Source organism: Schistocerca serialis, chromosome 1, assembly GCF_023864345.2.
Source record: "Schistocerca serialis cubense isolate TAMUIC-IGC-003099 chromosome 1, iqSchSeri2.2, whole genome shotgun sequence".
In the NCBI taxonomy this organism is placed as follows: Eukaryota; Metazoa; Arthropoda; class Insecta; order Orthoptera; family Acrididae; genus Schistocerca; species Schistocerca serialis.
The window spans coordinates 995,520,462-995,542,759 of record NC_064638.1 but is presented as its reverse complement, the minus strand read 5'-3'; positions in this window follow the sequence as shown (position 1 = coordinate 995,542,759).

The following is a 22,298-nucleotide window of genomic DNA, read 5'->3' as shown; positions in this document are numbered from 1 at the left end:
AGATAAATAACTTTGTAGTACGTCCATTCATGGTTAATTCTCCAACATGTACACCAAAGTATACAAGACAGCGTCCTATACAAATGCAGTAATGTTCACCGTATTTCTAGCACTTCGATTATTGTGTTTAATTTACGATTACGATTGTCCGTATTTCCATGTGTGGATGGGAGTCACAGAATATTCTTGGATTCATAGAATAAAGTTCTCCCTGCACTGTCTTTGAGCAACCCTGCCTGCAACACTGTCGCCGATTTAATTTGCAGCTGACCAGATTCCACATCCGTGTAGGAGCAGAGCAAGCTGAGTCCATAACTGCTATTCGCTGAAGAATAGACCCAAGTTAGTGATCGAGCGTGGATCTGCCACGCTTTATACCTGGAGCGATGTTCAGAGGCTGTTCCACAATATGCTACATCTGGGATAGGGTTTGAAGGTGGATCCACCACGTGTTATGTCCGGAGGTGGATCCACCAGCAAGAGGACTGGGTCATGGAAGCTATCCATGTGTAACGTAGCAAGTTGTTATGAGATAACATTCGTTGCAGTAAGGCACGCAGCCATCTAGTACGGTGGCTGCAGGATGCCTATGGTATTTTTTTTTTTTTTTTTTCGCAGCATAGCTGACGCTGCCTGCCGTGAGAACTGCATAGCGTAACATTCAATCGATACGAAGATTCATACCCTCTACGAATCTAAATAATCCATATTAGTTACTAGCCGATTTTATTCAAATTTGGTACACAGTCTTTTGTTATTGATGGACTGTCAAAATTTCAGATTTTTATTTATTATAATTCTTGAGATAAAGAGAATTACCTAAAAGTCCTAAAACCTACGCTTGTTTTTTAAAACCCAATTTGGGAACAATAACAGATTGACTTTCACTGTCATTTGAAGCCATTCCAAAATTATCAGTTCATAAAAATCAATTAATTACAATTTTCTTTTTAAACCTTTAGTCACTGTGCGTTACGTAATACAAAAATCGGTCAAAAATTATTATTTGATTATATTTTGCAGTGTGGGTGCTTGAGAATGACTGGGTGTATGTGGGACGGACATACGTTAAAATTTAATATTTCATTTTACGTAAAAGCTGTACCTGTGCGAAAATTGGAGTGGCCATATAGGAGAGTACCTAGAGAGGAGTCGCTTGCTAGCCGGCCTACGCATTACACGATGTTAGATCGCTACTTAAAAATACTCTGTAAGATGAGGAAATAGTGAGCTAATTTCGGTTCGAACATATCGTGACTGAAGCGACTGGAGCTACGAACATTTTAATGAAAGTTTGGTGTTTCTAAATTCAATAGTTTGAGAGATATGAACGTGTGAACTTCCTGGTCGTAGTAACAACTCCGCGTGACGTGTTTCATGAATATGTACGGAATATTTTGGCGAGCACCTCTTACGAAGAAGACCACTGAAACGACCGAATGTTAAACGACCGAATAGTTGTGGGTTTGTGACTGGTAGAATGTGAAAATTAGTCGGCCCGGACTTACTAAAATTCTGGCTGATTTTCGAGTGAATATTTGTTATACAGACAATGAACTTTGAATGATAACGTTTTACCATATTAAATACAGACTGCCACGTGGTTAGAGGCACCATGTCACTGAATGCGCGGTCCCTCCCGCCGGAGGTTCGAGTCCTCCCTCGGGCATGGTTGTGAGTGTTGTTCTTAGCATAATTAGTGTAAGTAGTGTGTAAGTCTAGAGACCGATGATCTAAGTAGTTTGGTCCCTAGGAATTCACACGCATTTGAACATTTGAAATGTGGACGTGATAGCCATTTCATGTGTTTCAGTATGAATAAAAAGCAGAGTTAATCTAATTTTAAACGCTTTTCTGCAAGTAGACTGAAGATCCCGAGCACCCGATTTTTTAATCATGAACTTTCAGGAATTGTCTTTCAACTAGAGTTGCGCGGCCTCTTTGGTGGTTTCATCAACGCTGCTTTACACTGCCTAGCACATATCTGCTACTGCAGAATGAAGGGACATCGGCAAGAATCCTATTGACGTAGGTGAACTGAACTATAGCGTTTACAAAAACGCAGACGGCCGACCCTGCTCCGCCGTTCATTATACACACACACACACACACACACACACACACACATACGTAAAACAGAGCATATGGAATGCAACTGTAGAATATGGGTTTGGAAGTGACTGGATGCATTCGATTACATTGTTATACTATACGTTCCAAGAGAAAAAAAGTTCATTTGCACTACATGTCGAGAAGTGTGCTACACTTAAAAGCAGTTTTAGACAACGTGGGGAGAAGTGATGTCATGATTGCATAAAAAAGGATAAAATTACGAAAATGGACGGAAAATATGTATAAATTGAGGGAAAATACCCCAAATGAGGGGAAATTGAGAGGGATTGAAAGAGTACCTGCATGTCTTCTGCTTGACGCAGAAAAACTCTTGTATATGAGAACGAGTGCGTGACAGCAAGAGGAATATGAGAAAAAGTTTGCATGGGAGCACCAGGAACCAAGGTAACAGTCAGTCTCCATCGACAACGATTAGACGGCTGGAATAGAATGTTTAATGTGGATGACCACCCAACTTAGAGAAATAAATTTATGTTGGATCACTTGCCCACATGTGACCCCAAAGTTATCGGCGACCACCTTATTGATTTTTATAAAGTGTATTTAGCTAAAGAGCGTTGCATTATCAGGTGGGGGGACTACAATATACAACTACAGAATGGATCTGTGTTTGACCCTGTGCAAGCCTGTTTAGATGTTTTGAACCTTAACAAACAGCATTTACAATCTGCTTCTTTGTACTCACCACCAATCACAACCATACGATGTCAGTTAACAATTACCTTAAAGAACAGTTGCTGTATGCTCTGATAACAAATTCTAAAAAAATATCGTTCAAATGGCTCTGCGCACTATGGTACTTAATTTCTAAGGTCAGCAGTCCCCTAGAACTTAGAACTACTTAAACCTAGCTAACCTAAGGACATCACACACATCCATGCCCGAGGCAGGATTCGAACCTGAGACCGTAGTGGTCGGGCGGTTCCAGATTGTAGCGCCTAGAACCACTCGGCCACCCCGGCCGGCTAACAAATTCTATTGTATGTATGTTGAGGCAATAGTGATTTATGCAAATTGACTTGATGATATATGCGAGTTGACTGTTGTCTTTGATGCTTTCCTGGAAGAGAGAACCACCTGCCTCTAAACTGACATGGATCTGTGTTAAAGGATGGTAGAAAGTAGATGGTGTGATAGGTTGAGACAGGTTATAATGAGGTATGATTTAATGGTAAACTGCATTCTAGAGAGAGGGAGACGTTGCTGCAGGTCATGTATCATGCATTTAAACATTTTTTCCGTTGTTCTCTCAGGGTGTATCAGTTCTGTGGTATAACTTGTAATCAACGCATATACAGCTGTGTGTTCTGTGTATGACTTAGAGCGCTATCTACTTTAATTCATTAACAGCAAACGTCTCCATACCACAGTCAGCAGAGGCCTTCCAACATATATGAGATCAATCATGTTCATCGATGGAAAACCTTTAGACGAACGAAGACATATCCGAAGCACTCCATTTCTCTGCCACACCTTGCACAAAAACTGAGTCTTCAGTTTCGTAACTGCAGTGATTCTGAGTTAGTGACAGGTGTTTGTGAAGTTCCGCAAAGCCTACATTTGCTTGACAGTTGTTCTGCTTACAGTGTTAGTGCAGCGGGCTTGTAATTTTATATGTCACACACCACTGCTATGCGTTTGTCTGTTTCCTAGTAAGAAGCATTTTCCGTTGAGGACGAGTTTATAGGAGTGATGCGAGCATAGTATAATTCCTGAACCGTAATGGGATGGGACCAGTGGGCTCCACACACCTCCAAAAAGCTGTATTGCCCATGTACCACAAAGAATTTGTTTTTATTTCGTTTAGAGGAAAGCAGTTTTATCATCTTAAAGTTTGTCACCATAGTGAGTGGGATAGGAAACTTGCAGGGCGGATGTATGTCGTATGTGAATACGTATGTCCTGCATTGGAGTATTAAGAGCATTACACACTGCATGATTAACATTTTGGAAACCACATGGCTTTACCATTATAGCGTTTTTAAGTGCAGAACTGTGTAGCCTCAGAAGTGCGTATGTTTATGTTCTACAGTCATTTATCTCTTGCTGATACCTACTTGGTACTGACCTCAGACGCTAGGACAATACTGAGAACTGATAGCACAGTTGATTTACGTAAAATGCTTCAAACTCTGTACATCTGGAACTTCATCAAGCATAAACCACAGATTTCCTCTTAACCATCAATTACATCATCACAGCGCTCTCATATCTACTATATACCAATAACAGGTGCTAACCTCCTCAACATGTACAGTCGTGGACAAAACGAGCGAGACCCCTCGCCTTTTCGTTATGCTGATCCGCACAGCTTTAAAGTCTGCTACACAGCATAGCAGGCAAGGCGACGAAGTGCTACTAACATACTATGCAGAGGTGTGAAATTGAAAAACTATCCGAAATTCGTCAGACTTTTCAATCATGTGTAAGTCTATACTAATGCTGATTAGTGTGTTAACCACAACACCTAAATATAAAATATAAATGAAAGAAGAAACTAATTGGTATGAACTGTACTAATAAAAATGAATTTAAGCTTATCGAGATAACATAACTGTTTTAGTAAGACAAAGTACCCCAGATAGTTACGAATTAGCAAAATATTATGCGTATTCGGCCGCGAAACGGTCTGTGTCAACGTTCAGACCAGTCATACTGGATTACCATTGCTGACCTACCATGAAAGTGTGCAAATTTAGCAATGCGTAAAGATTCATAACGAAATTCAGTTAAAAATCATTCAGTGCCACACTTCAGTCAATTTAATTATTGACAGAAGCAGAAAAAGTATGCAGTAACAAGTATGAAATTCTACAAGAGTTTCATATCGACAGCCAGAGAGTGCCGGACAGAATAAAGGTAGCAATGAAACGTATTGGGGGTGCGAGAATTTCTTAAAATTCCTTTACTGATAGTCTATCTGCCTCCATCGAGATTAGAACCGAAAACAAACCAGACCTCTCTTGCAGTAGCAAACACCTTTCACTACGCTAGCAGACAACCCAGGCAAACAGCCCTCTATCATTACCCCAGACATGTATAAGCAGGCAATTTCGCAATGAAAATGGCAAAATGGTTTGCATTTTCTGTTGAATAGAGTTTACTGGACTCAAAAACATGAATTGTCTACCTTTATGTCACCGCTTATGTGACAGTTATTCGCGTTGTTTATCGAAATAACAAAAAACTGTTATTAGCGAGTATATTTATTAGTATAATTCTGTACCACCCCAGAAAATAAACGGCGACGTAGCTGTCAAACGTATTCTACAATGTTTCGAATTCTCCATTAGACGTGCCACAGCCAGAAAACGTTCATTAGCCGAAGTGTTCCTTAAGGTAGCTAGCAATGGGAATGCTCGCACATCTAAAACGCGCTGGCATTTACTATGGGATCTGAATTACCACGTGTATAGGCAAACGGATTTTATTTGCATTCCTGTTAAACGTGATTTGGATCGAAAGCGTAGCTGCGATTAATATGCTGATGTATCGACTGCAACTGGAAAATTTCGAATAAAAAGTAAGGGAAATTATTATGCGGCCCTCATCTTCAGTAACTGTGGTAGCTATTTTCGTTGTTAGGATTTCGTCACGTAAATGGGTAAAAATGGAACCTTACTCGTCTCACTTTCTTTTCCGTCCGATTGTCTACCCAACCCTTAAAACCCGTTTACCTCGAGTACGGGTGGACATAATAAGCGGAAATCTATCGCACTTCCTGCGGTATACGGTCCCTTGGTGGTGTAAAAAAGTGAGCTATATCAACGCAATCTAAAGATACGGCAGTTTATGTAAAGCAAATCTACGCGAAAGGTCAAAAAATGCCTCTAAGAACTATGCCACCAAACTGCTTAGGTCATCAGTCCTCTAGACCTAGAACTACTTCAACCTACCCAACCTAACACACATCCACGCCCGGGGGAGGATTCGAACTCACGGCGCAAGCAGTCGCGCGGTCCGCGATATGACGCCGTTGAGCGCACGGCTAACCCGCGCCGGCAAACTGTTGATATCATCTGGTGTTGCTGAAAAGTTATTCACTTCTGGTGAATTATTTTCTGCGTAGTTCATTTAAGGTGGAATAACTAAAGTATATTTGATGTTACGGAAGAGGAAGGACGCCTAATTCATTTCCCCTTATCTTTATTCATGATGTTAGATTCGCAATCTGAGCATACGTACTATCCATAACCTCACTTTAGATCCAAGTCATAGTCACAGATATGCGAATACAACACATTGGCTTATACTTGAGGTATTTCGTTTCCCACGAAGTGGTGGCAGACGATGCTGTGGCGTCTTCGAAGCGCGAGTTTCTCCAGTGCTAGCTATCTCAGCACAGCAGCTAAGCGAACTTGCATAGTATGTTGGTAGCACTTCGTCGCCTTGCCTGTTATGCTGTGTAGCAGACTTTAAAGCTGTGCGGATCAGCATAACGAAAAGGCGAGGGGTCTCGCTCGTTTTGTCCACGACTGTACGTGCCTGGAGAGATCTTGTGAACTTGCATGGATGTTTTAAGTAAGATTATTGCGGAACAGTCTTCGCTGAATAACAGTTATGAATTCAGCTCGCTTTGTTCCTTCACGAGACATGAACTGTATGGGTATAGTACCCTCCTATTTCTGGTCAGCTATAAATTAAATCGGCTACAGTGTTGCAGGGAGGGTTGCTCAAAGACAATACAGGGAGATCTTTCAATCTCCAACTTTATCCTATAAATGCGAGAATACTCTGTGACTCCTATCCACATAGCGAAAGATGGACAATCGTAATCCTAAATTATGCACTATGGTCGAAGATCTAGAAATGTGTTGGTAACCTAACTGCATCTTGTGTACTTTGGTGTATATGTTCGAGAATTAACCATGAATGGATTTACTGCAGTCATCCATATACAGTTGCAGTCTACTATATGGTACACAAAAATAGTGTAGCGGTGATTTAGTGATGATACAGAAATTGGGAAGCATGCTGCTGTGTTATTGGTCAGCGTTGAAATCGCAAAAAAGTTGGTAGAATTGCTAAAATTGATCGCCCTATCAACCGTCGTGTTTATCACAGTACACTATTCCACACCGACAGTGCCTTTCCCACCCCGTCCATACACTGGTATGCTGTTGATTACCACATAGTGAGTGACTGACACCCCTTGTTTAAGATGGAGCGAGACTTGGTGGGAGCATCACCTTCTGAGATGACCAGCACCAAAACAGTGATCACATACATGGCTACAATATACGGAATCAGTGCTCTTGGTTTCTTCAAAATGGAACTCATACACATCTGCTACCCTGTCACTGTGGAAGATGAGATTAAATGTGGAGGTCATCACCTTCAGGCAGCTGTTTGGGAATGGTCCACAATGCCACAAACTCTTCCAGTTTCCATACACTGTGATATCCTGAAGATTTTTTTCAATAAAAAATACCGCCTCTGTCTTTTAATTCAACCATCCTGTGTGTTGTGGGAACAGCTTTCCGCCGTAGCCAATGGATTGAAACATGTTACATGTTAATGTCAGTTTAGCACCTGACACAGACCTCGAAGTCGTGGTGGGAAACCAAAATGTATGGCGGAGTGCAGAGCTGTATTCATACAGTGCTTGGATGTGTTACAGCAGAAAAACAATGTATCAAGCCTATACAGGGACTCTCTCTTGCAATTGATAGTCTGTGAGATACGGTCCTCCCACAATACATGCAAAGAAACTTTACATTGGTCTGTGCAAGCGTTTCGATCACTGCCGACATGCTCCAGTGGACCAGCTCCCATGTATACTCATATAAAAGGATTGCCACATATGCAGATGGTATTTGTTTCCAATATATATCAGAAGAGAGGGACACGGTAATATCTTATTGAGTTCTGTACCAGATGACATAACAAAGTTTATGTAGTTCATAATTTTCCTGTTGAATGGTACAATATAACGAGCACAGAGACAATGTTTGGGTGATACACATGATTGCATCCTGCAGGATGCAGATCGCCTTTGGATTGCAGTATTGCATTTAGTTTGGAAGCACACTGCAATGCAGTAGCAAAATCCTCATCCTTCTTCCAGTTCCCATATGATGTGGAGTCTTCCTAATTTTCATGATAAGAAACGCCACTGTAACTGCCCGTACTGTCGTTTTGTACACTTCTTATGACTTCAGTCTAGAGCCCTATTTTTAAGTGATTCGTCGCATGGCACACCACCTACTCCATATGATCATTCTCAGTCAACTATCATCCTCCCTGTCCTACAACAACATGAATATATAGCAGAACCTCAGTTCCACTGTCCACATGGTATTAAGATAGAATGCATTACAAATACTGTTTGTTAGCTTGGGAAACATCTAGCAGAGGCATGACAGAGTTGCAAATATTGGCTTAATACCATGTTCCTTAGCTGAATCACTTTCTAAATTCGCTATCACGTCTATATTCAATGCCACAGTATTTGTGTGGAAGACGACTTCATTCGGGAGCAACACCATACCTCAATTTACAAACCATATATAGTTCGATATCGTTGGATATAGTTGGATATCGTTAACGATACTTGTGTATGCTTCTGGGATCAAGACTGCTTTTTATGAATGGTGATAGTAACATGGTCGTTGTGATCGTGTTCCGAATAGCTGGTCACTTTTAAGAAGATTATGTCTCTCTTTGTAAGACACACTAGTACCAAGCGCAAGAAAAACAAATGGACCATGTCTATTGATCACGGATTTTCTCTTAGTATGTTTGGTGTCATCAGAATTCAGTTATTGGTGAAGTATTATACTTGGTAGGGAACGTGTGGTAGATTCGCTGTGACCAGTAGACTTGTAAAGAATGAGTTGGAATGTTAAGTTACTGTGGTATGTGTTTCAACATGGGCAAAGAAAACGACTGTCTGTTCATAACAGAGGTACGGATTTGCTGTGGAAAATTGCGGTTTCAGCACATCAAAAGCCATAAGGTGAATTAAAGCATTTATGTGGAATATTATGTCGAGTCATAAGGATAATATAGATATTGATATTTCAACATGAGAGCCACACCCATCAGGAGGATGTATTTTCGATATTTCTCTCATTGTCGAATGTCACCATATTGGGGGGCTGAAAACGTAAATTTTAATTATAATTACGCTTATAAATATGTGGCTGGTTTCCTAGGAATACACTGTTTGGCATGCAGGGCGTGGGGTGGAGGTAGCTGATGGCAGGAATGAACTGATATTTTCGGCTTAAGATGGAAGCTGTTGCTAAGTCTCACAAACTGGTCAGGTGGGGTACAACTATATCACCCTCTAGGAAGGTGAATAGTGTACTGATATTCAGTATATATTAGGCAGCCTCCCTGATCGCGTGTGTTGTGAGTATTCTCCAACATTTTCGTGGATATTTGATAAGATTCAATGTCGATTACTGTCATCGGTCCTGGAGATATTGATAACATCCGAATTTCTACCACTCCAGTCATCTTTGAATGCTCTCTTCAGGTATGTGGTCCTCTCCAGCAAGCTTACTCCAGCTCCTGGCCTTGCACAATCACTGACATGCACGTATACTGTGGCAACTACTGTGCAGCTTTCTGTCCTGGGACACTGAACTTGGACATCAGGAGATGAGTGCACGTGATGTATGTGTGTTTCAGTGATCTTCGATGTCTAGACATAACAACTACTATTATGGAATGGAATAAGTTTTAAGTGTGTGTTTTGTTTACTGTTTCTCAATACCATCTAGTGGACTGTGTCTTGCAGCAGAAAGATGGTAGTGGTAGTCATTGTTGTTAATGTACCATGACATGGTAGACCCTTCCTCCTACAACTACTCCTCCTCCTCCCCCTCCACCTCCTCCTCCTCCTCCTCCTGCTCCTGCTCATTCTTCATCTTGGTGTAGCTGAGAGAACCAACTTAGTGGTTATACAGTGGTTTAAAAACCCATTCACAACCAGATTCCTGATTGATCAGTTTATTGTTTCTGAGACTGGTAGTGTAAGGACCCCTCCACAGATTGTTTAGGGATGTAGCATGCAACTGAGCTGAAATTTGAAATTTTCAACTACCTCCGACATAATGGACTTCCTATCAAAAGATCTAACTGTGCCAGAACCCACAGACAGGAGGCAGGGGATAAAATATCCAGTATGTTTTGGAAACCAGATGGCTGCATGATCGAATCCCACCAAATATTCCAATCCCAGAATCCCTCAATAGGAAGCAGAGGACAACTGTCCCACACAAAGGGTAATGTTTTATTTAAGTAGTCAATCAGTCTGACAGAGTGATGGTATATTTCCGAGACATCCACAGCTGGGGATTTATCAGATTCATGACAAAAGAGGGTGGAGGGTTAGTGTGGCAGATGAGAGACACCACCTAATGCTTCTTGAATGTCTTTGTTCCACCTACTACAGGATTCCATAGTAGTGGAAGTGTGAGAACAAAAGGATGTACTGACTACAAACACCAGGCCTGCGTGGAAGATGAGGAGGGCAGCTAGGGGACATCTTGCTATGTGTGTTTTTCCATATGTTGCTTCACACAAATAGTGAGCACCCACTTGAGAGAGAGTAAGAGTGGGAGACAGAGAGAGCATATGTTTTGACAGGAATTTCTCAGGTATCAATATCAAAGAGCTGCTACCACCTGATGCATCTTTCAGTGGATTAGTGCCACTTCCGGTCTGCATGCTGCACTAGTTGGTTGGCTGTGCAGCATCTGATAGTGGTTGCAGGGCCTGCAGGTGTAGGAAAATGTGAGGCGGCTGGTGCTTGGCGTGGCCCGGCGGATGGTGGAAATTGCATAGTCTGCAATCGAAAGGTTTTTAAGAGTGTAATTATATATGGTGATTTATGTTGACACTATTCCTTGTGTGGTTTGAATAAACGAATGCGATAGATTTAATTACTTCTTTTCGATGTATTTTACAAACTTGCATCTACCCAAACAGTGGAGAATGATGAACAAGGTTGATCCAACGCCTGCAAATTGAATTTCATAAATAAACAATATATCCTTCGCAGTGTAATTGGATTTCCTGTCATGAGATCCCTCTTCTCCATCACAGACCCGCCAGTTTCCAAGTAGAGGGTTGGGAGGGGAGTGCAGGTGGATTTCCCAGATGGGGAACGGTTTATTATTTTATCCATTTAATTAATTAGTCAATCAAACTGATAGAATGGGAGGGGGCTATTCGAATAAATCTGGCTGAAAGTATGCTTGTATCGGCGAAGGGAACTCTCAGAGGGCCGGGGGACGAGGAGGTGGAGAAGAGATGAGGAAACCTTCTTGGAAAGACAGATTATCCTGAGGCAGTCACAAATCAACCCTAGGGGTTACAAGCCACTTAGCAGAACTATAGGTTTAAGCTGACATGGAGGGGGTCATAAATGAATCAGCTGTCACAATTTAATTAATTGGCGTATCAATTTTATATCACATGTGTGCCAGCACCGCCATTGCCCTGCTACTCATGAATACAAATTCGGAATACATCTCACATCGCAAGGTATTTTGGTTCACTTGGGTCAGTACTGCAGGAAGCGACGCAAAATGTCCTCAAGAAATGTCAAATAGGCACAATCAATTGACTTTTGCAAGTAGTGTGATACCAGTGCATTGGAAAACGCTTCATACATTTCTCCACCTCAGTGAAGAGCCAAAGAAACTGATACATCTGCCTAATGTCGCATAGGGTCCCTGCTAGCAGGCAGATATGCCGCAACACGACGTGGCATAGGTTTAACTAAAGTTTGAAGTAGTGCTGGAGGGAACTGATGCCATGAATCCTGCAGCGCTGTCCATAAATCCGTAAGAGTACGAGGGGGTGAGATGTCTTTTGAGCAGCACGTTGCAATGCATCGCAATATGTTCAATAATGTTCATGTCTGGGGAGTTTGGTGGCCAGCGGAAGTGTTTAAACTCAGAAGAATGTTTCGGGAGATACTCTGTAGCAATTCTGGACGTGGGTGGTGTAGCACTGTCCTGCTGGAATTGCCCAAGTCCGTCGGAATGCACAATGGACATGAATGGACGCAGGTGATCAGACAGGATGCTTACGTATATACCAGCTATCAGAGTCGTATCTAGATGTATCAGGGGTCCCATATCACTCCAACTGCACACGCCCCACATCATTACAAAGCCCCCAATGTCGCAGAGTCGTATCTAGATGTATCAGGGGTCTCTTATCACTCCAAACGCACACGCCACACCATTACAGAGCCTCCACCAGCTTGAACAGTCCCCTCTTGACATGCAGATTCCATGGATTCAAGAGGTTGTCTCCATACCCGTACACGTCCATCAACTCGATACAATTCCAAACGAAACTCGTCCAACCAGGCAGCATGTTTCCAGTCATCGACAGTGCAATGTCGGTGTTGACGGCCCAGGCGAGGCATAAAATTTTGTGTTCTGCAGTCATCAAGGTCGCACGGGTGGGCCTTCCGCTCCGAAAGCCCATATCGATTATGTTTCGTTGAATGGTTCGCACGCTGCTTCTTGTTGATGGCCCAGCACTGAAATCTGCAGCAATTTGCGGAAGGGTTGCACTTCTGTCACGTTGAACGATTCTCTTCAGTTCCCGTTCTTGCACGATCTTTTTCCGGCCGCAGCGATATCAGAGATTTGATGTTTTAACTGATTCCTGATGTTCACGGTACACTCTTTAAATGATCGTACGGGAAAATCCCCACTTCATTGCTACCTCGGAAATGCTGTATTCCACCGCTCGTGCGCCGACTATAATCTTGATAACTTGCCACTGTAGCAGCAATAACCCATTTAACAACTGCAGTAGACGCTTGTTGTCTTGTGTAGACGTTGCCGACCGCAGCGTCGTATTCTGCGTGTTTACATACTCTGTATTTGATTTCGCATGCCTATACCAGTTTCTTTGGCGCTTTAGTATACTACGAGACTACGTAACGCCTTACTGGGACCACTTTCATCGGGATAAATGTAAGGTTGGAAAGAAGGTCAGGGGAGAGGCTGTTGCCACCAGCTAACAACAGTGGCAGCGAGGTCATGCTGCGCCGCATACGGCGCGGCCACCGACGTCGTCCTCGAGTCGCAACTTTCGGGGCACACTACGACCGTATTTCACCACCAGAATCGTTTCTCCTGACCGGAGACGTTAGTAGTAAAAGGGTGGAAGGACTAAGGAAATTGAAAACTCTAGGTAGCCATAAATAGTGGAAATAGGACAGTGAGCGGGACGTTTTGAGAAACATAGCGGTTAATTGGCGCCGGGGAGGAGGTCCGGGCAGGGGCTGCCTGCGGCGCCGGCCCTAAACACACGGGCGCCACTCTATTACCCGGCAGCCGCTGCTCTGCCGCAGCTGCTCATGTTTACCCAGCGTCTTTAGTCCCAAGATTACATCTAAGTTCATCCTCGTTCAAAATTGTTTGATGCAAACAAAAGTGTCGATTTCCAAATGCATGTGAAATGAAATCTTTGTTGTTTTTGATCAGTGTACACTGGCTTCAATAAGTCAACAAAAGCTCGGAATAAACTATAATTCAAAAGACGATCAGTGACGAGAAAGTAGCTCCAGACATTGAACATAATAACGATCTCAACTCTATAGATTTGCGCTTACGCAGTTCCAAATAGAAATAAGTATATAAGTTTTAAGCATATGGCTTGTCCCTTAAGACTCTGATGACCAATAAAGCGTGGCAAAAATATCGTTCTTATCATCATACTGTCACCTGCAGGGTGGCGGAACAAAACTAGACAGGAAAATATTTATAAGTGTGACACAGAACTGACTCTTGTTAACTAACAGGAGACTGTCCATCACAGAAAATGTGAAAACCGTGATTTCCATGCACAAATCGGTTGCTGTTACAACTGTTCACATTCGCATCTCCCGCATGCTCTGTCCAGAGTGCTTTGCTGTGTCAGTACGTCTGAATGAGTTTGAGGAGAAAACGTGTTTAGTGATCAGTTGAATGCAACACAAACTGTGGCTCTCGATAAAACATCGCTTGTTCATTGTCGAGTGTTATGTGAAGCACAAGTCGAGGTAAACGTATGTGAAACTGTTTACGCAAGTGTTTAATACTGGAAATGTTTTAGCAAATCCTCTAACAAAGTCTGCAATGCAGAACTTAGTGTCAAAATGGTGTGAAATCGTATTTGTAGCAAAAAAAAAAACCGTAATTATTTGGGAAGAGTACGAGCGACAGAATATATTGTTCGAGTGAAGGAATGCATGGACCAGTCTCCGACGAAATTTCAATGCCATTTGCCTGTGGGAGAGGGAATTAAGGGCTCGTCGGGTCGAAACATCTCAAAAAGGACCTACCTATACATACAATTTTAGTATTAAGCATGTTTCAAAGCACCGAGAAGAACTTTTCCGTTTTGAGTTTTGTCGGTGGTATCTGAGTGAAATGCAATCGTAGCTTTCGGATCTTCAGTTATTCACTTCTTCAGACGAGGCCCGGATCACCTGTGAGGGCCGGCCTTAGTGGCCGAGCGGTTCTAGGCGCTACAAAAAAATGGTTCAAATGGCTCTGAGCACTATGGGACTCAACTGCTGAGGTCATTAGTCCCCTAGAACTTAGACCTAGTTAAACCTAACTAACCTAAGGACATCACAAACATCCATGCCCGAGGCAGGATTCGAACCTGCGACCGTAGCGGTCTTGCGGTTCCAGACTGCAGCGCCTTTAACCGCACGGCCACTTCGGCCGGCTTTTAGGCGCTACATTCTGGACCCGCGCGACCGCTACGGTCGCAGGTTCGAATCCTGCCTCGGGCATGGATGTGTGTGGTGTCTTTAGGTTAGTTAGGTTTAAATAGTTCTAAGTTCTAGGGCACTGATGACCTCAGAAGTTAAGTCCCATAGTGCTCAGAGCCATTTGAACCATTTGAACCATCTGTGAGGGTAAGAGAACTCACAGAATATATGCCATTAGGCACCGGAAAATCAGTACTTTGAAGAGTCGTTGCATAATCTCAAAATTGATGTTCAGTAAGCATCGGAACACGTTTATTTACCCAAACTGTTAATGCTAACCGGTGAGTCCAGAAAGTCTTAAAACCATATGTGGATCTACTCACAGAAGACGAACTACGGTATGGACATTTTCAGCAAGACGGAGCAACAGAAACACCTCCCTGTGATTTTTACCTGTTGGGCAGCTTGAAGGGTCAAGTGTACTCAAATAATCCTCAAACACTGGAAGAGGTACAGAAAACACTGTATGCTGCTGTTGTTATTCCTCAGGCAGAGCTGCTACGGTGTCTCACTACTTGGTACATCGAGCACAGCGTTACATCGACGTCAGCGATGGGCATTTCCAGCGTCTTATGTGATGTTCGTTAACAAGGGTCAGTCCTCCAGCAGTCTCACTGTAAATACACTACTGGCCATTAAAATTGCTACAACAAGAAGAAACGCAGATGATAAACGGGTATTCATTGGACAAATATATTATACTAGAACTGACATGTGATTACATTTTCGTGCAATTTGGGTGCATAGATGCTGAGAAATAAGTACCCAGAACAACCACCTCAGGCCGTAATAACGGTCTTGATACGCATGGGCATTGAGTCAAACAGAGCTTGGATGGCGTGTACAGGTACAGCTGCAGATGCAACTTCAGCACGATACCACAGTTCATCAAGAGTAGTAACTGGTGTATTGTGACAAGCCAGTTACTCGGCCACCATTGACCAGATGTTTTAAATTGGTGAGAGATCTGGAGAATGTGCTGGCCAGGGCAGCAGTCGAACATTTTCTGTATCCATAAATGCCCGTACAGGACCTGCAACATGCGGTCGTGCATTATCCTGCTGAATTGAAGGGTTTCGCAGGGATCGAATGAATGGTAGAGCCACGGGTTGTAACACACCTGAAATGTAACGTCCACTGTTCAAAGTGCCGTCAATGTGAACAAGAGGTGAACGAGACGGGTAACCAATGGCACCCCATACCATCACTCCGTGTGATACACCAGTATGGCGATGACGAATACACGCTTCCAATGGGCGTTCACCACGATGTCGCCGAACACGGATGCGACCATCATGATTGCTGTAAACAGAAATTGGATTCATCCAAAAGAATGACGTTTTGCCATTCGTACAGCCAGGTTCATCGTTGAGTACACCATCGCAGTCGCTCCTGTCTGTGATGCAGCGTAAAGGGTAACCGCATCCATGGTCTCCGAGCTGATAGTCCATGCTGCTGCAAATGTCGTCAAACTGTTCGTGCAGATGGTTGTTGTCTTGCAAACGTCCCCATCTGTTGACTCAGGGATCGAGACGTGGTTGCACGATCCATTACAGCCGTGCGGATGAGATGCCTGTCATCTCGACTGCTAGTGATACGAGGTGGTTGGGATCCAGCACGGCATTCCGTATTACCCTCCTGAACCCACAGATTCCATATTCTGCTAACAGGCATTGGATCTTGATCAATGCGAGCAGCAGTGTCGCGATACAATAAACGGCAATCGCGATAGGCTACAATCCAACCTTTATCAAAGTCAGAAACGTGATGGTACGCATTTCTCCTCCATACACAGGACATCAAAAAAACATTTCACCAGGCAACGCCGGTCAACTGCTATTTGTGTATGAGAAATTTATTGGAAACTTTCCTCATGTCAGGTCGCAGTAGGTGTCGCCACCGGCGCGAAAATTTTGTGAATGCTCTGAAAAGCTAATCATTTGCATTTCACAGCATCTTCTTCCTTTCAGTTAAAAATCTCGTCTGTAGCACGTCATCTTTGTGGTGTAGCAATTTTAATGGCCAGTAGTGTATATTACAGCCGATGTTTTTGGTCCCTCTGTAGCTCTCCCTTAATTTTGAAAAATGGAAAACGTTTACTCAGTATGGCACAGTAGAGTATACAACACCAATAGTAAATGTAAACAAAGTTCAGAAATTGACAACTAGTGTTGAATATTCAGAACTGAGTTTCTATACAACCATATCAGCGACATTAATATTCACTTCATTCAGAGTCTCAGAGAGAAAGAAATCAGTGAATTAATACTACGCACATCTTTCAGTCAGAACATCTACATCTACATACATACTCCGCAATCCACCATAGGGTGCGTGGCGGAGGGTACCTCGTACCACAACTAGCATCTTCTCTCCCTGTTTCACTCCCAAACAGAACGAGGGAAAAATGATTGCCTATATGCCTCTGTACGAGCCCTAATCTCTCTTATCTTATCTTTGTGGCCTTTCCGCGAAATATAAATTGGCGGCAGTAAAATTGTACTGCAGTCAGCCTCAAATGCTTGTTCTCTAAATTTCCTCAGTAGCGATTCACGAAAAGAACGCCTCCTTTCCTCCAGAGACTCCCATCTGAGTTCCTGAAGCATTTCCGTAACACTCGCGTGATGATCAAACCTACCAGTAACAAATCTAGCAGCCCGCCTCTGAATTGCTTCTATGTCCTCCCTCAATCCGACCTGATAGGGATCCCAAACGCTCGAGCAGTACTCAAGAACAGGTCGTATTAGTGTTTTATAAGCGTCTGCTTTACAGATGAACCACATCTTCCCAAAATTCTACCAATGAACCGAAGACGACTATCCGCCTTTCCCACAACTGCCATTACATGCTTGTCCCACTTCATATCGCTCGGCAATGTTACGCCCAAATATTTAATCGACGTGACTGTGTCAAGCGCTACACTACTAATGAAGTATTCAAACATTACAGGATTCTTTTTCCTATTCATCTGCATTAATATACATTTATCTTTATTTAGTTTTAGCTGCCATTCTTTACACCAATCAAAAATCCTGTCCAAGTCATCTTGTATCCTCCTACAGTCACTCAACGACGACACCTTCCCGTACACCACAGCATCATCAGCAAACAGCCGCACATTGCTGTCCACCCTATCCAAAAGATCATTTATGTAGATAGAAAACAACAGCGGACCTACCACACTTTCCTGGGACACTCCAGATGATACCCTCACCTCCGATGAACACTCACCATCGAGGACAACGTACTGGGTTCTATTTCTTAAGAAGTCTTCGAGCCACTCACATATTTGGGAACCAATCCCATATGCTCGTACCTTAGTTAGGAGTCTGCAGTGGGGCACCGAGTCAAACGCTTTCCGGAAGTCAAGGAATATAGCATCCGTCTGATACCCTTCATCCATGGTTCAGAAGATATCATGTGAAAAAAGGGCGAGTTGCGTTTCGCAGGAGCGATGCTTTCTAAATCCGTGCTTATGCATGGACAGCAACTTCTCTGTCTCAAGGAAATTCATTATATTCGAACTGGGAATATGTTCGAGAATCCTGCAACAAACCGATGTTAAGGATATTGGTCTGTAATTTTGAGGATCCGTCCTTCTACCCTTCTTATATACAGGCGTCACCTGCGCTTTTTTCCAGTCGCTCGGGACTTTACGTTGGGCAAGAGATTCGCGATAAATGCAAGCTAAGGGACAGTTTACTGCAGAAAATATTTGCTCACGAAAATTATCTTGTAGAGACCACTTTAAGGAAAAGTACAATATCTTATAAAGGCTCTTCCAACTAAAATAGAATCCTGCAATCGTGAACAGGGTCGATCATTGAGGTTTAGGATATTATCGTAGGGGCGATTTATCACGTTACTTAAATATGTGGTCGTTAATGCTCATATGATATTGGCGGCATTGCAGAGTGGATCAGATGCCGCATCATCAGCTCTCACGCAAGAGCACTGAGGAACAGGTCTGATCCATTCTGGCCCGGACGTCTCTGATATCTTTCGGAGGGCGACAGTTGTGTGCACGTGTAACTGCCCTGCTGATAGGAGACGTCTGCTTGATGTTGCAGGAACGGCAACAGAATGGGCTGGACGGTGCTCTGCTTGTAGCATGTAGTGTTCAGTGTCCCCTCAACACCATAAGAGTGCAGTCATTGTAAACTATCACAGCCCGCATCTCGTGGTCGTGCGGTAGCGTTCTCGCTTCCCACGCCCGGGTTCCCGGGTTCGATTCCCGGCGGGGTCAGGGATTTTCTCTGCCTCGTGATGGCTGGGTGTTGTGTGATGTCCTTAGGTTAGTTAGGTTTAAGTAGTTCTAAGTTCTAGGGGACTGATGACCATAGATGTTAAGTCCCATAGTGCTCAGAGCCATTTATTAAACTATCACATGATGATGCTCGCTATACGTGTAATAGCTACTACTCTCTTAACCGACACCGCACTCTTCAACTGTCCCAGGCAGAGCTTAGTGAAAGCACGGATCTGCACCCTCATACTTTCAGTCGCGTCTTTCGGTATTGCGTTGCAGGCTCCTGACGAGCGGTACGCTTCCTAGCTGGCCGTCCGAGTGCAACACTGGCCCAGTTTTTCGTGCAGTTGTCCCCGTACCTCTTAGTAGTTTTTCTTCTGATACGACGGACCAATGTACCGGTACCTTATGGTCAAAGAAGACGAATTTGTGTACGCTCCTTGGACCGTTGACACTAACGTTGGTACACTTTCGTCTTCACCGACACTCCACAAGTCTCCTTACGGTGTGTGTTAGATGACACGCCATGTTACACAGAGACTTCCCCTTTCGTTTTCCAGCCGAGATTGTTATGTGCTAAGAACAACCGTTGGCGAGTCTCTGTACGAGATCGAGTCTTCCTGGTTTTACCTTCAAGGTGAAATATAGGAGATGTAATACACATACGACGCAGCAATATGTTGCGCTACTCTTCTAGGAACTACTTGAAATATTTACGCAGCTGAGAACACGAACAACCGTCAACTGTATAAGGGAATGATGACAACGAAAATTTGTGCCGGACAAGGACTCGAACCCGGACTTACCGCTTTGTTCGAGTGGTCGCCTTAGCCGCTTTGGCTATCCTTGCACGACTCACGACTAAATCCAAATTTCCATACGTCGTCATTCATGCGTCGCAACCTGTAGTCGTACACACACTATGTGATTTCCACGCAAGGGAGGACGTTTTTATCGAAAGTCGCTGACTGGTATGGGCGGATAAATACGACATTGCGGTGGCTGTATTCTTAAGAAGATGTAGGCATTGTTCCTTCGAACATTTGTACATGTCTGTGGCGGCCGCTGTGGCCGAGCAACTCTAGCCGCTTCAGTCTGGAACCGCGCGACCGCTACAATCGCAGGTTCGAATCCTGCCTCGGGCGTGGATGTGTGTGATGTCCTTGGGTTGGTTAGGTTTAAGTAGCTCTACGTTCTAGGGGACTGATGTTAAGTCCCATAGTGCTCAGAGCTATTTGAACCATACATGTCTGAAGGAACAAGCACTTCGGCGGTTACAGCCATTATGAAATACATGGAAAGTATTCTCCGTTGCAGAATAAGGAACACTGCATCGTTCTTCTTGACAACACAGGTACAGCAATATCGCACCGCCGATACAATCAGCTACTTTCCTCTGTACGGGAATTACATAATGTGTGTACAAGCAGAGGATGTGACGCAGAAATAAAGACATATGGAACTTTGGGTGTGGCTGTGGGTCGTGTATGAGAGCCAAAGTGGTTAAGGCGACCGCTCGCGTAAAGCAAGTAATCCGGGTTCGAGTCCCGGCCCGGCACAAATTTTCACTCATAACGGTTGTAGCCGCCGCCGTGTCTGTTCCTTCCTATACGCATGCAGGCCCTTAACAACGCAGACACTGCAATATCGTATCTTGCAGGAACGCACGCTCTCAGAATTTTAACGTTAGACCACACCGTGATGCACACCCCCTCCCTTATACCATCTACCAGTAGAGATGGATGAGTATCCCTGCGCTACATTTCTTTGAATCTTACCTGTTTCTTCCGTCAAAAATACCTGGTAAGGGTTCCACAATGATAAGCATAACTACCTGTCGATCTGAAGTAACGGAAGTGTTGTAAGTTACCTCTTCCGTGAATGGACTACACTTCCTGAGGATGCTTCGAATGAATCTCCGTCTTGATTTTGCTTTTCTTACAATTAGTTTCCTGCAGCCGTTCCACTTTAAATTGCTCTGTACGCGTACTCCAACATGTTTAATGAGTGTGACTGTTTTCATTGAACCGAGACGATCTGCAATCGATTACAAAGATTTGCTTCCGCCTCGTGGATGCATGGTATCACTGTCTGCCAGGACAGCCGTCCCACCGACAGTTAAAGCTGGAAAGCGGGCCGGCTCGGGAAGCGTCTGTCGACGCGCTCCGTCTTGAGCCTTGGCTGAAGTGTTAGCCACTTGATAATGCTTTCGTTTTGAGTTGATGGCGCCGCACAGTCCATGCCAGTTGTTTGTGGGCCTGCACTGGGGCATTGTGTGCTGTGTATCCATTGCCACACTGAACGTGAGATTGAGCTGGCCGTAGAGCCGCGGTGTGATGGACTGAATTGGGATAAGTCGAGGCGTCTGCTAAATCCTTTCTTCGCTGTTGTCAAGTGCTCACATGGGATGGATAACTGACTCATGCAACCTGTTCTTGGAGACCCTACAGCGCTGCATTTTGAAAACGGTGAACAGCGACCAGTTTACTTGAAAATGATTTCTCGTCTTCGCCTCGAGATAACTGGTTGAAAGTGGCGCTCTCTTCCCATGGTCAGTGATATGTTTTAGATAGTGATCTGCTAAGTACTTAGGTTTCGTGTGATGTTTCGGCACCTAGATGTGCTGCTTCTGGAGCATGACTGGTTTCTTTAAAAAAAAATCTTGTTCCTTTTGAAAACTACATCTACATGGATACTCTGCAAATCACATTTAAGTGCCTGGCAGAGGGTTCATAGAACCACCTTCACAATTCTCTATTATTCCAATCTCGCATAGCGCCATAGCGCGCGGAAAGAACGAACACCTGTATCTTTCCGTACTTGCTCTGATTTCCCTTATTTTATCGTGGTGATCGTTTCTCCCTTTGTAGGTCGGTGTCAAAAAACTATTTTCGCATTCTGAGGAGAAAGTTGGTGATTGGAATTTCGTGAGAAAAATGTTCAAATGTATGTGAAATCTTATGGGACTTAACTGCTAAGGTCATCAATCCCTAAGCTTACACACTACTTTAATTAAATTATCCGAAGGACAAACACACACACACACACCGATGCCCGAGGGAGGACTCGAACTTCTGCCGGGATCAGCCGCACAGTCCATGACTGCAGTACCTTAGACCGCTCGGCTAATACCTCGCGGCTTTCGTGAGAAGATTCCGTTGCAACGAAAAGGCC